The sequence below is a fragment of the Salvelinus sp. IW2-2015 genome, unplaced genomic scaffold, assembly GCF_002910315.2.
Source record: "Salvelinus sp. IW2-2015 unplaced genomic scaffold, ASM291031v2 Un_scaffold2431, whole genome shotgun sequence".
Classification (NCBI taxonomy): Eukaryota; Metazoa; Chordata; class Actinopteri; order Salmoniformes; family Salmonidae; genus Salvelinus; species Salvelinus sp. IW2-2015.
Genome location: NW_019943752.1, coordinates 123,899 through 135,483, shown reverse-complemented (window position 1 = coordinate 135,483; position 11,585 = coordinate 123,899). Strand labels below are relative to the sequence as shown.

Sequence of the window (11,585 nt, the reverse complement as noted above, 5' to 3'; positions counted from 1 at the left end):
GAGCATAAGTGGGGCACTGTTCCCTCTATAGTGCAACCCATAGCTGGGGCGCCCTGTTCCCATCTCTAGGGGGCCCTGTTCCCTCTATAGTGGCACTAGTGGGGCCCTGTTCCTCTCTAGGGGGCCCTGTTCCCTCTATAGTGCACTAGTGGGGCCCTGTTCCCTCTTAGGCACTAGGGGCCCTGTTCCCTCTATAGTGCACTAGGGGGCCCTGTTCCCTCGTCGCTAGGGGGGCCTGTTCCTCTATAGTGCCACTAGTGGGGCCCTGTTCCCTCATAGCGCACTAGGGGGGCCCTGTTCCCTATAGTGCACTAGGGGGCCCCTGTTCCCCTATATAGTGCACCTAGGGGGACCCTGTTCCCTCTAGTGCACTAGTGGGCCTCCCTGTTCCCTCTATAGTGCACTAGGGGGACCCTGTTCCCTCTATAGTGCTCTAGGGGGCCCTGTTCCCTATATAGTGCTCTAGGGGGCCCTGTTCCCTCTATAGTGCACTAGGGGGGCCCTGTTCCCTCTATAGTGCTCTAGGGGGCCCTGTTCCCTCTATAGTGCTCTAGGGGGCCCTCTTCCCTATATAGGCAATAGGGTGCCATACAGGATGCAGGCTAGAATGAGACTGTTGGATCTTACACAACATGATCAGAACAAGCCATTTGAGTCAGAGGAAACAAGGCTCCGTGTTTAAACCTTCATTACTACATGAGATCTTCACTAACGCAGTGGTTGAATGGAGCATGTTATTCCGTTACTACTATTACTATAATATTCACTAAACAGACCTCTTCTCAGCAGATTGTGTAGGGCAGGCTTTCTTGGCAGATGAGCACAACGCTACGGCATGTCTGTCTGTCTGTCTGTCTCTGTCTGTCTGTCTGTCTGTCCATGTCGATCTAACTGCATGTGTGTGAGTTGTGAAATCTCACCTTTGATGATGTTCCATGATGCTGCTGTGACCCCCCCCCCCCCGATTCATTCAACGCTCTTGGTTGGCAAGGTGACCGGGAACTCCACCAGCTCTCAGAAGAAGAGGAGGGAGGATCGCAGCGTTCAGCAGAGCGAACAGGAAGAAGGCGGAGAGGGAAGGAAGGGCCGGCCCGAGAGGAGAAAAGTTTCAAATCGTTCAAATCGCCTGTTAGAGGGCAGATGGTTGCCGTGGCAGCAGAGGGCAGATGGTTTCCATGGCAGCAGAGTGGTTTCCATGACTACAGACAGCTGAGTGCTCTGTAATGATGTGAAGACTCCACTGGTTGTGTGAGGTAGAGAATATTCATACTTGTTTTAATCCAGGTGGCTCCACCTCTCATTTTAGAATGAAGCTATAATGGCAGAGCAATCCGCTATCTCAACTGTGAATTTATTTGTAAATTCTTTAAATTGCCATGTGTACAGTATTATAACAGGGCTCCAATGTAGCCATGTGTACAATAACAGGGATCCAATGTAGCCACGTGTTTGTTCATTACTTTATGGTATTATGTGCCAGGGAGCACCGGTTTGTGTCAGGAACTACAACGCTGCTGGGTTTTTCACACTCAACAGTTTCCCGTGTGTATCAAGAACAGACCACCACCCAAAGGACATCCAGCCAACTTGACACAACTGTGGGAAGCATTGGAGTCAACATGGACCAGCATCCCTGTGGAACGCTTTCAAACACCTTGTAGAGTTCATGCCCTGATGAATTGAAGCTGTTCTGGGGGTTAAAGGGGGGGCAACTCAATATTAGGAAGGTGTTCCTAATGTTTTGAACACTGTGTACAGCTAATAAGGTGCCAGTTGTGAAGGAGCCTCAGTGTTAAAGAGGGACCCACTATCACAACATGGACAAAATAAATGAAAGATTGTAATTATAGAAATAAGTGTTTAATAAGAACAGATGACTCGAATGTCCTGTAAGGAAACAACGTGGTGGTTCTGACCAGGGGTGATGTAGTTTGTATGATTTTGTTTGTGTTTATAAAATAACTAATCAAATCTTACAACAATGAAGAAACGGGGTGTAATCTGTGCCATGTCCAGAAGGGGGCGCTGTAGTGTAACTAATTATTCTAGTTTCCCTTAATAACTTGACAGACTACCAATTCTCATAGGCTACATGCATAACAGAAACTGTTATTTATTATAGTCTATTAACTAACTAACAATATTTAGGGAAAACGTCGTTGCATATTATATATTTTTATCATTAAGCTACATTAAGTGAATGTTGTAGCCTATCCTGTCCATAGGCCTACTTTCAATATGAATCTGAAGAGTACGTGGATCAACAGCTAAGACTACTGTCAACATATACACACCAAAACATTACGTCATGTTAACTACGTCAGATCAATAAATAAAATGGACATTGTTGATATTTTTGGCACGTGTCTTCCTCGGGGGCGCGCATCACTGAACGCTAGCCTGCAGACCTCCAGCTATTGGCCCTCGATCACATCTGAGACCTGTCTCTTACACCCCCCCCCCCCCCCCCCCCCCCCCCCCCGTAAAGCAATTGGTTGTTGGAGGGTTGTTCAGGAATTTAATTGGTCCTTAGTCATTGGAGAGGAGGGCAATGTGATTTTATTCAGACTCTTCGTAACAAGTTCGAATGTAATGATTCATTTGGGAAAGCAGCTATCGTCACACAAAAAAACACAACTCATCCAATTGCAAGAATTAATACTAGAATATACTGAAGAATCGTGCGTGGAGTCATTATTTCATCTCTAGTGCTAAACCTCGCCGAGAACAAAACAACACGGATTTTAATTCCATATATTGGACGAGCTGCAGTAGGGACGGGATAGCCTCCTGCCCAGCTGATGCCAGCGGTGACCTAGCTACATGGGAATTAACATCATCCAGAAAACCAAGCCCGCTAATTAAGCTGCACAGTTTTTCATTTGGGACTTTAAACGTGTTATTCCGACAGTGTAGGCAACCTACTGGATAGCAGGAACCAGCCTAGACAAGACGACATCTCTCCTTTAACTGCCCCAGCCCGCTGTGTTATTTGTGCATGGAATGAATCACTTGAGGCTCAGTCGGAATCGGCAATGATTTGCACAGACTGGAGAAAAGACCCGAGCCGACCGTATTGACGCCTAAAATGATGTACAGATAGGAACGAGTTTGTTTGTGTGGAACCCGGACCCGCATGCTGCTGCTGCTGTTCAGCCGTAGTCTTTTAGCCAGATCAGACGAGGACAACAGTATCTCCTTTATTATTGAGTTACCTGCACCGTCGGGTATTGAGTTAGTTACCTGCACCGTCGGGTATTGAGTTAGTTACCTGCACCGTCGGGTATTGAGTTAGTTACCTGCACCGTCGGGTATTGAGTTAGTTACCTGCACCGTCGGGTATTGAGTTAGTTACCTGCACCGCTCGACCGAATGGAAACATGAGTCAACCACAGTGAGGTGACGTCTCCGTCTTGGGGCCGTGGCAGCCCGTGCACAGACCAAGATCTGTGTTGTGAATGTGAGATCCAGCTTCAGCGGAGTAATTATTACCTCCGCCTCCTACGTTCAAAGGGGAATAAAAAGTGTTTTGTGTAAGTATCTGTGTATCATGGTTCTGCTTCAATCGATACAATGATTACGGCTATTTTTGTTTGTTTGAGTTCTGGAGAGTTTAAACTTTGACATGTCCATAGGCTATAAGTAGCCCATTGGTTATAATGGGTTATAACCTAGTTATAAGTAGGCTATAATAACCACATTGTAATTTATTTCGCATTCCTACTCGCTTTCAAAGGTCACATTGACTGATATCCCATTGATGCCGCTCAGCTGGAGGATAATGCTCAATGACAATAAAAAATCAGTCCATATGATCCAATTTTAGGATCCAGTTAAATGATTATCACGGTCAATTTCGTCTCACTGTCCTAACTTGCAGTGGGGCTAATGACATGAGATGTAGCACGGAGCGTTACCAAAAACCCGACGCAGAATACAAAACACATGACATCACCAGGCTAGCTCGAAGCTTCTTCCCTCCTATAGGTTCATTGATGTTTCCCCCTCTGTTGCCATAATCATAACAGCACCGGACTTTTTGTTATTATTGTAAGTTATTCGATGACAGACTATGTGTGCCTATAGATGCTTTCCCGCCTGTAGACTAATATTGCGTAACAGTCATGAATGGATCGTGGTCTGCTCTATCGGGTCCAGCGATGCAGTGACAAGCGAGCGTCATCAACAATGTCGAGGCAGACACGTCTAGAGGGAATTGGGTCGGAGCCTAATATCTAAATGTTTTTTATTTTATTTGAATCTGGGCAATGTAATGTGAGATAATGAGATTTGTGCGTATAGAGAAGAGGTGATGGCTGTCGCAGAGGAGATGTGGTGGTGGTTTTAGACATCCCATACAGACTCAGTTATTATTTACTGTATAAGATGTATCCCAGGCTGACAGAGGTTTTAAGGTGACGCATAGCCAGTGAGAGCTGAGGACAGGATTTTGTTTTTAAAGATTGGAATCAGAAAGCAATCGATTAAATACTTTACTGACACTTGTAGGCTATGCTGTCAGTGGATTTTTTTTTCTCAATCAAAATCAGATGTATTTATAAAGCCCTTTTTTACATCAGCAGAAGTCACAAAGTGCTTATACAGAAACCCAGCCTAAAACCCCCAAACAGCAAGCAATGCAGAACTAGAAGCATGGTGGCTAGGAAAAACTCCCTAGAGAGGAACCAGGCTCTGAGGGGTAGTCTGGCTGTGCCGGGTGGAGATGTATAAGAGTACATTGTCTTTAAGGCCAGATCGTTCTTCAAGATGTTTATAGATGACAAGCAGGGTCAAATAATAATCATGGCGGTTGCAGAGGGTGCAACAGGTCAGCAGTAATATGGATGCATAGCCCCCGCCCCCCATAAAACTGTCTGAAGAGCTCATTTACAAATTGATTTGGTCAGAAATGTTATCATGAAATATCAACCTTGTGCCTGTGTTTGTTCACATATAGAAGACAGAACAAATAAGCCCATATGAATATTTTATAGGAAGTAATTATATTGTATTTCCCCTAACTCTAAGGGACCTACAGAATATAAGCCTATGTTCTTTTTTTAGGCAACATATTATATTATATAACCAGCCTCACCTGCACGTATAATAAGGCATGTAGCCTTGTGTGGATCATGTCGTGATCACATATGATAATATCTCCCTGTATTTATTTACACATCCGGGTGTTTCTCCACCTCAGCCGCAGCCTCACCTTATTGGCCGCTGTAGCTGTCTGTCATAATCTGGGTCTGGCCCAGTAGTGACGTCAGACGAGGCTACCACGAACACAAAGACAACAACAAAGACGAACCGAGGAAAGGAAAGATTTAGTGATCGCTGCTGCTGGACACCTGACAACATCACTCCTTGACCATTACACAAGCACACTAGAAAGAGGACAACCGTCTCATGATATGAAAAACATTACCATCAAGCACACAAGTCAATATATGTCAAGATTCGTTCTGAGCAGATTCGCTTCAGGTGGTGAGTGTGATACATTGTTACAGACCGTATTGATGATGGGAGAGATAACTATGTGTGTGTTGTTAAAGTTGATTTTGACGTCTAGAGTTTTTTTTCTTTGTTACGGTAGTAGTTATTATTATTTTAGATTTGACAGCCAGAACAAAACATTGTCGTTGACCATGAAGACAAGTACATACTTGATGCATTTGGTTGTATTAACACATTAATAACATAAAAACAAACTAGATGTTGTTGAAATGAGAATGTCTATTTTGTATTATTGCTGTCTTTTGGGGGGGGGGGGGGTCGTAAAACGTGTCTCCTGTTGCTGCATCCAATGTTTTGCTCATTGGTTTGTTTGTTTTGTTGATTGGGGAGAGAAACGATAGCTGTCCTTTGTTTGGTGTTCTTCTGCATTCTTCTTCCTGTATGGGTTACCTAGACCATACCTCAGTGGTAATGAGGCACGCTGCCTTCCTTTGTTATCAACAACAGCTCCTGCGCTCCGTTCTGCCGGGCGCTTCTTTTTCTTTTGTTAGATTTTCACACTGCTGCTTCGAGGTTTCGTGTCATAACTCTTAAATCGCATATCCCTCCCTTATATGTAGCTCAATGACAGTAGTGCAAGTTAATTTAGCTGACGTCAAACATGTATTTTTCATCATGTATAATATAGCGTTTCCTATTTGTGGGTATGTGGATGCCTGGACACGTGAAAGATATCCATGCTGGTTTGGTTGGCTAGCTGTGAGACCGCCAGGCTCGAAGCTCCCGTGGTCTTTCTGAGGGAGCGAGGCATCATGGATCCAGACAAGGAAACCAAATACATTAATCTCACCAGCCAGACCAACCTGGACTCAGGAGTAGACGTTACATATTAAACGTAGACCCAGGGCAGGCAAATTAGTATGATATTAATTGTGGATGTCCATCATCCATTTTCGTATGATATGTTACGAATTAGAATTATTATGACATGTTACTAATTGCAATTCGTACAATATGTTACACATTTGCGAAACATATATTAGGAATTCCTATTTGTTGTGGCTAACGTTAGCTAGGTGGCTAATGGTAATTTTAGCTAGATGGCAAGCATGAGCTAGGCTAGCGGTCAATGTTAAAGCGTTATGTTAGGGTTAGCTAACATGCTATGTAGCTAAAGAAAGTAGTAAGAAGTTGCTAATTATCTAAAATGCTAAAGTTGTCCATGATGAGATTCGAACACACAACCTTTGGTTTGCTGGGCATTCGTGTTATACGCCCACCCTACTTTCGTTTTTGCCTTAAGTAATCTTCTATCTTATGTAACCATACCAAACGTAACATATACTAATATTAGTGTCCTGGCTTTACGTTTTATATGTTACGTCTAGTCTATGAGACCAGGCTGGCTAATCAGCCACATACACTGTGGGTGTTTCTCAATGTGCATACTTCCGTGCTCCACACTCTCATGCGCCGATGATTCTCCGACCACGTTCTCTTGAGAACGTTCTTGTGAGGACGAGAGTGTGAAGAATGCATTAAACAATACATTTGAGAAGCACTCGCACTGTATTATCAAAGATTTTTCAACTGAACCAAGATAGACCTCAGCCCGTCCTTTCAAATGAGCAAATGAGTCATAGTGGGCAGAGCCACGCACGAGCTAGAGAGATCCTATTGGCGCTTTCTTGCATTTATTTGCATATACCCATTAGGGAACGCCTACTCTGTGAAGTGCACGTGTGCAATAATTCAATCTCCTTTGCACTCCTTCTAAACAACATTTATTTTTAAAACTTTGGCAAAGGGTAAAGTCTACAGAACTTAGTCGACTGTTCGTAAGAGATTGTAGTTTTGGGAACAGCAAACTGTATTGAGATCAAATGTTTCATCAATGACAAAATTTGCAGAATGTCTGCCAAAATCCATCTTGTTCTTTCTTCTCCCACTGCCGACCACTGGGCTTCCTCTGAGTGAATGGAATCGCCAAGCGGATGCTTCACATTTATACATCTGGTGAAATATCTGGCTCATTGTTCTGTGGTATTACCTCACGCTTCACCTCCCCTTCCTCTAAGATATACACAAAGCAAAATGACCTAGAACTAATGTTACGCAAGGTAGCTACCAATTATTCGTGGCTAGCTAACTAGCTAGCCAGTTAGCCCTATTGACTTACTATGGATTTACCCATTAACTGAACCGTCTTCCAGCCAGGACAATGGCAATAGAGACTAAGCAAGATATACACAAAGCAACAGTTTTACTTCATAACTATCAGCTAGCTATATGTGAATCATAATAATGTAGCTAACCAGATCGTTTAACAGGCAAAAATGACCTAAAACAAATACTATGCAAGAGAGATGTCAATTCTTTGTGGGTAGTTGGCTAACAATTCTTTGTCGCTATCTGACTAGCTAACAATACTAGTAGTTAGCCAGTTAGCCCTATTAACTTATTATGGGCTTACGATCTACATTACGTAAACATGCCAAAATGAACATTATCAAGATAAAATGTTGTAGTCAGGCAACATTTCATTCCGAAGTCGAAATGTATTTTCTCTCACTTCATCTCAAATAATGGCAGCCATTGATTGGAAGAAATTTTGCGTAATTTCTTTTTTACATGGTTGCATCATATTTTTGTGCATACTTTCCGTTGAAGCTTGAATCGATGCATGCTTCAAAATATGTACAGACGGAGTACGCATTCGATAAGTGCCCTCCGTTTCCCATACTTTGATTTGGACCCATTTGGTGCTCAGAGCACGGTGGTATGCATTTTGAGAAACACCCTGTATATACGAAAGTATGTGGACACCCCTTCAAATTGGTGAATTCGGCTATTTCAGCCACACCCGTTGCTGACAGGTGTATACAATGGAGCACACAGCCATGCAATCTCCATAGACAAACATTGGCAGTAGAATGGCCTTACTGAAGAGCTAAGTGACTTTCAACGTGGCACCGTCATAGTTACTTTCCAACAAGTCAGTTCGTCACATTTCTGTCCTGCTAGAGCTGTGCCGGTCAACTGTAAGTGCTGTTATTGTGAAGTTGAAACGTCTAGCAGCAACAACGCCTCAGCCGCGAAGTGGTAGACCACACAAGCTCACAGAACTGGACTGCCAAGTGCTGAAGCTCGTAGCGCGTAAAAATCATTTGTCCTCAGTCTCAACACTCACTACCGAGTTCCAAACTGCCTCTGGAAGCAACGTCAGCACAAACTGTTCGTCGGAGCTTCATAAAATGGGTTTCCATGGCCAGTTTCCAAGCCTAAGATCTCCATGCGCAATGCCAAGCGTCGGCTGGAGTGGTGTAAAGCTTACATTGGTCTCTCTGGAGCAGTGGAAATGCGTTGTCTGGAGTGATGAATCACGCTTCACCATCTGGCAGTCTGACGGACAAACCTGGGTTTGGTTGATGCCAGGAGAACGCTACCTGCCCCAATTCATAGTGCCAACTGTGCTAGCCCCCCCCCCCCTCTTGCCATGATGACGGATGTGCAAGTCAGCAACTTGTGGTGGTGGGGGAGGGGTTAACATCTCATTCCAATAAAACACTGTCCAGCCAAGACCAGTGACTGGTCAGTGTAACATGTGATCGTACTTAGTAACTCTCTTCAGGAAGTGACTGTCCAGCCAGCGGTCCCAGTTGATTGGTGTTTAGTCTGATGATAGACTGATAACATGTCAATATCAGACTGGGTATTTGTGTAAAACAAAACAATGACAAAAATAGTACAAAATACATGTAAGTAGCTAATAAGTGACGAAGTATAGGAAGACACATTAGATGTAGCAGGACGACAAATATGGATAGCAAGGAGAATCAGTGAAAGTATCTTGACAGCAAAGATTAATTACCTATGTTCAGACTTAGTAATGATCACAATACACGGTAAACAGTTGACTACATAGTGGACCTTACACATTGTAAATATGACAATATAATACAGTATTTCAGAACGGACTACCGCTTGCATGTCAATGTTAGTAGACTGGGAAGAATTAACATTCGCAATCTCCCCTATCTGTAAGCATGACCAATGGCATAACACCTTATTGATATGTAAATTTAACCAAACCAATTGGATACATAAAAATGTAATACAGATTTCTGCAGTGTCAAGTAGAAACATAAACAACCCTGTTACAGAAGCTCGACGCGTCACGGAAGGTCTTTGTTTATAAAGAATGGCATTAGATAAAGATGTCATTCTTTTTGTATCATTAAAACACATCATTCACCATTAAAACAGTACAGGGTCCCCCAGTGTGGATTCACCAATTAAAACAGTAGCAGGGTCCCCCAGGGTGGAATCCCCATTAAACAAGTAGCAGGGTCCCCCCAGGGTGAAATTCCCCATTAATACATTAGCAGGGTCCCCCAGGGGGAAATTCCCCATTAAAACAGTAGCAGGGTCCCCAGGGTGAATTCCCCATTAAAACAGTAGCAGGGTCCCCAGGGGGAAATTCCCATTAAAACAGTAGCAGGGTCCCCAGGGGAAATTCCCCTTAAAACAGTAGCAGGGTCCCCCAGGGTGGAATTCCCCATTAAAACAGTAGCAGGGTCCCCAGGGTGGAATCCCCCATTAAAACAGTAGCAGGGTCCCCCAGGGGAAATTCCCATTAAACAGTAGCAGGGTCCCCCGGGTGAAATTCCCCCATTAATACAGTATCAGGTCCCGGGTGGAAATTCGCGCCATTAAAAACAGTAGCCGGTCCCAGAGTGAAATTCCCATTAAAAAGGTAGCAGCGGTCCACATGGTGAAATCCCCCCATTAAACAGTAGCAGGGCTCCCCCCAGGGTGGAATTCCCATTAAAGTAGAGGGCCCCAGGGTGAAATTCCCCCATTAATCAGTGCGGGTCCCCACGGTGGAATTCCCATTAAACAGTAGGCAGTAGTGTCCCCCAGGGGGAAATATTCAACAATCATGTGAAAGACAAGTTACGAGGTTGTCTCCGCCAAGGTGAAGATATTTGGGAGGCCATGAAAACAGTAGCAGGGGTCCCCCAGGTGAATCCCCAATTAAAACAGTAGCAGGGTCCCCCCAGGGTGAAATCACCATTAAACAGTAGCAGGGTCCCCACAGGTGAAATCCCTTAAAAATAGCAGGGTCGCCCAGTGGGAAGTCCCAATTAAATACGAGTAGCAGGGTCCCGCCAGGTGGAATTCCCACATTAAAAACAGTAGCAGGTCCCCCAGGGTGAATTCACCCTTAATTGAACATGTAGCAGGGTCCCCCCAGGGGGAAATTCCCCATTAAAACAGTAGCAGGGTCCCCAGCGTGAGAATTCCCACCCCATTAAAACAGATACCAGCCCCAGGGTAAAATTCCCCATTAAAACAGTACGCAGGGTCCCCCAGGGGGAAATTCCCATTAAAAACAGTAGCAGGGTCCCCCAGGTGGAAATCCACCATTAAAACAGTAGCGGGTCCCCCAGCGGTGGAATCCCCCATTAAACAGTAGCAGGTCCCCCCAGGGTGGAACTCCCCATACAAACAGTAGCGGGGTCCCCCAGGGGGAGAATTTCCCCATTAACAGTAGCAGGGTCCCCAGGGTGAATTCCCATTAAACAGTACCGGATCCCGGGTTGAAATTCCCCCATTAAAACAGTCAGGGTCCACTGGTTGAAATCCCCATTAAGCATAGCAGGGTCCAGGTGAATTCACGCCATTAAACAGTAGCAGGTCCCCCCAGGGTGAAATTCCCATTAAAACAGTAAGCAGGGTCCCCAGGGTGCAATTCACCCATCATAAACAGTAGGCGGGGTCCCCCAGGGTGAATTCCCATTAAATAAGTGCAGGGTCCCCCAGGGTGAAAATTCACCCATTAAACAGTAGCAGGGTCCCCAGGGTAAATTCCCCCATTAAATACAGTACAGGTCCCCCCAGGTGGAATTCCCCATTAAAGCAGTAGCAGGGTCCCCCCAGGGGAATTCCCCATTAATACAAGTAGCAGGGCCCAGGGTGGAATTCCCCTTAAAACAGTAGCAGGGTCCCCCCAGGGTGGACATTCACCATTTAAAACAGTAGCAGGGTCCCAGTGGTGAATTCACCATTAAAACAGTAGCCAGGGTCCCCACCAGGTGAATCCCCCATTAAAAACAGTAGCAGGT

At 44.7% G+C, this 11,585-nt stretch overlaps 1 long non-coding RNA gene across 1 annotated transcript in view; it reads left to right on the top strand.

Annotated features, from left to right (window-relative positions):
* Nucleotides 1–2,588: 2,588 nt before the first annotated feature.
* The window catches only part of LOC112073941 (uncharacterized), a 53,268-nt gene continuing 44,271 nt past the window's right edge, over nt 2,589–11,585 (top strand). Inside the window, exon 1 of the long non-coding RNA XR_011476739.1 lies at nt 2,589–5,487. This is a non-coding gene — a long non-coding RNA (uncharacterized lncRNA). The remainder of the gene's footprint in view (nt 5,488–11,585) is intronic.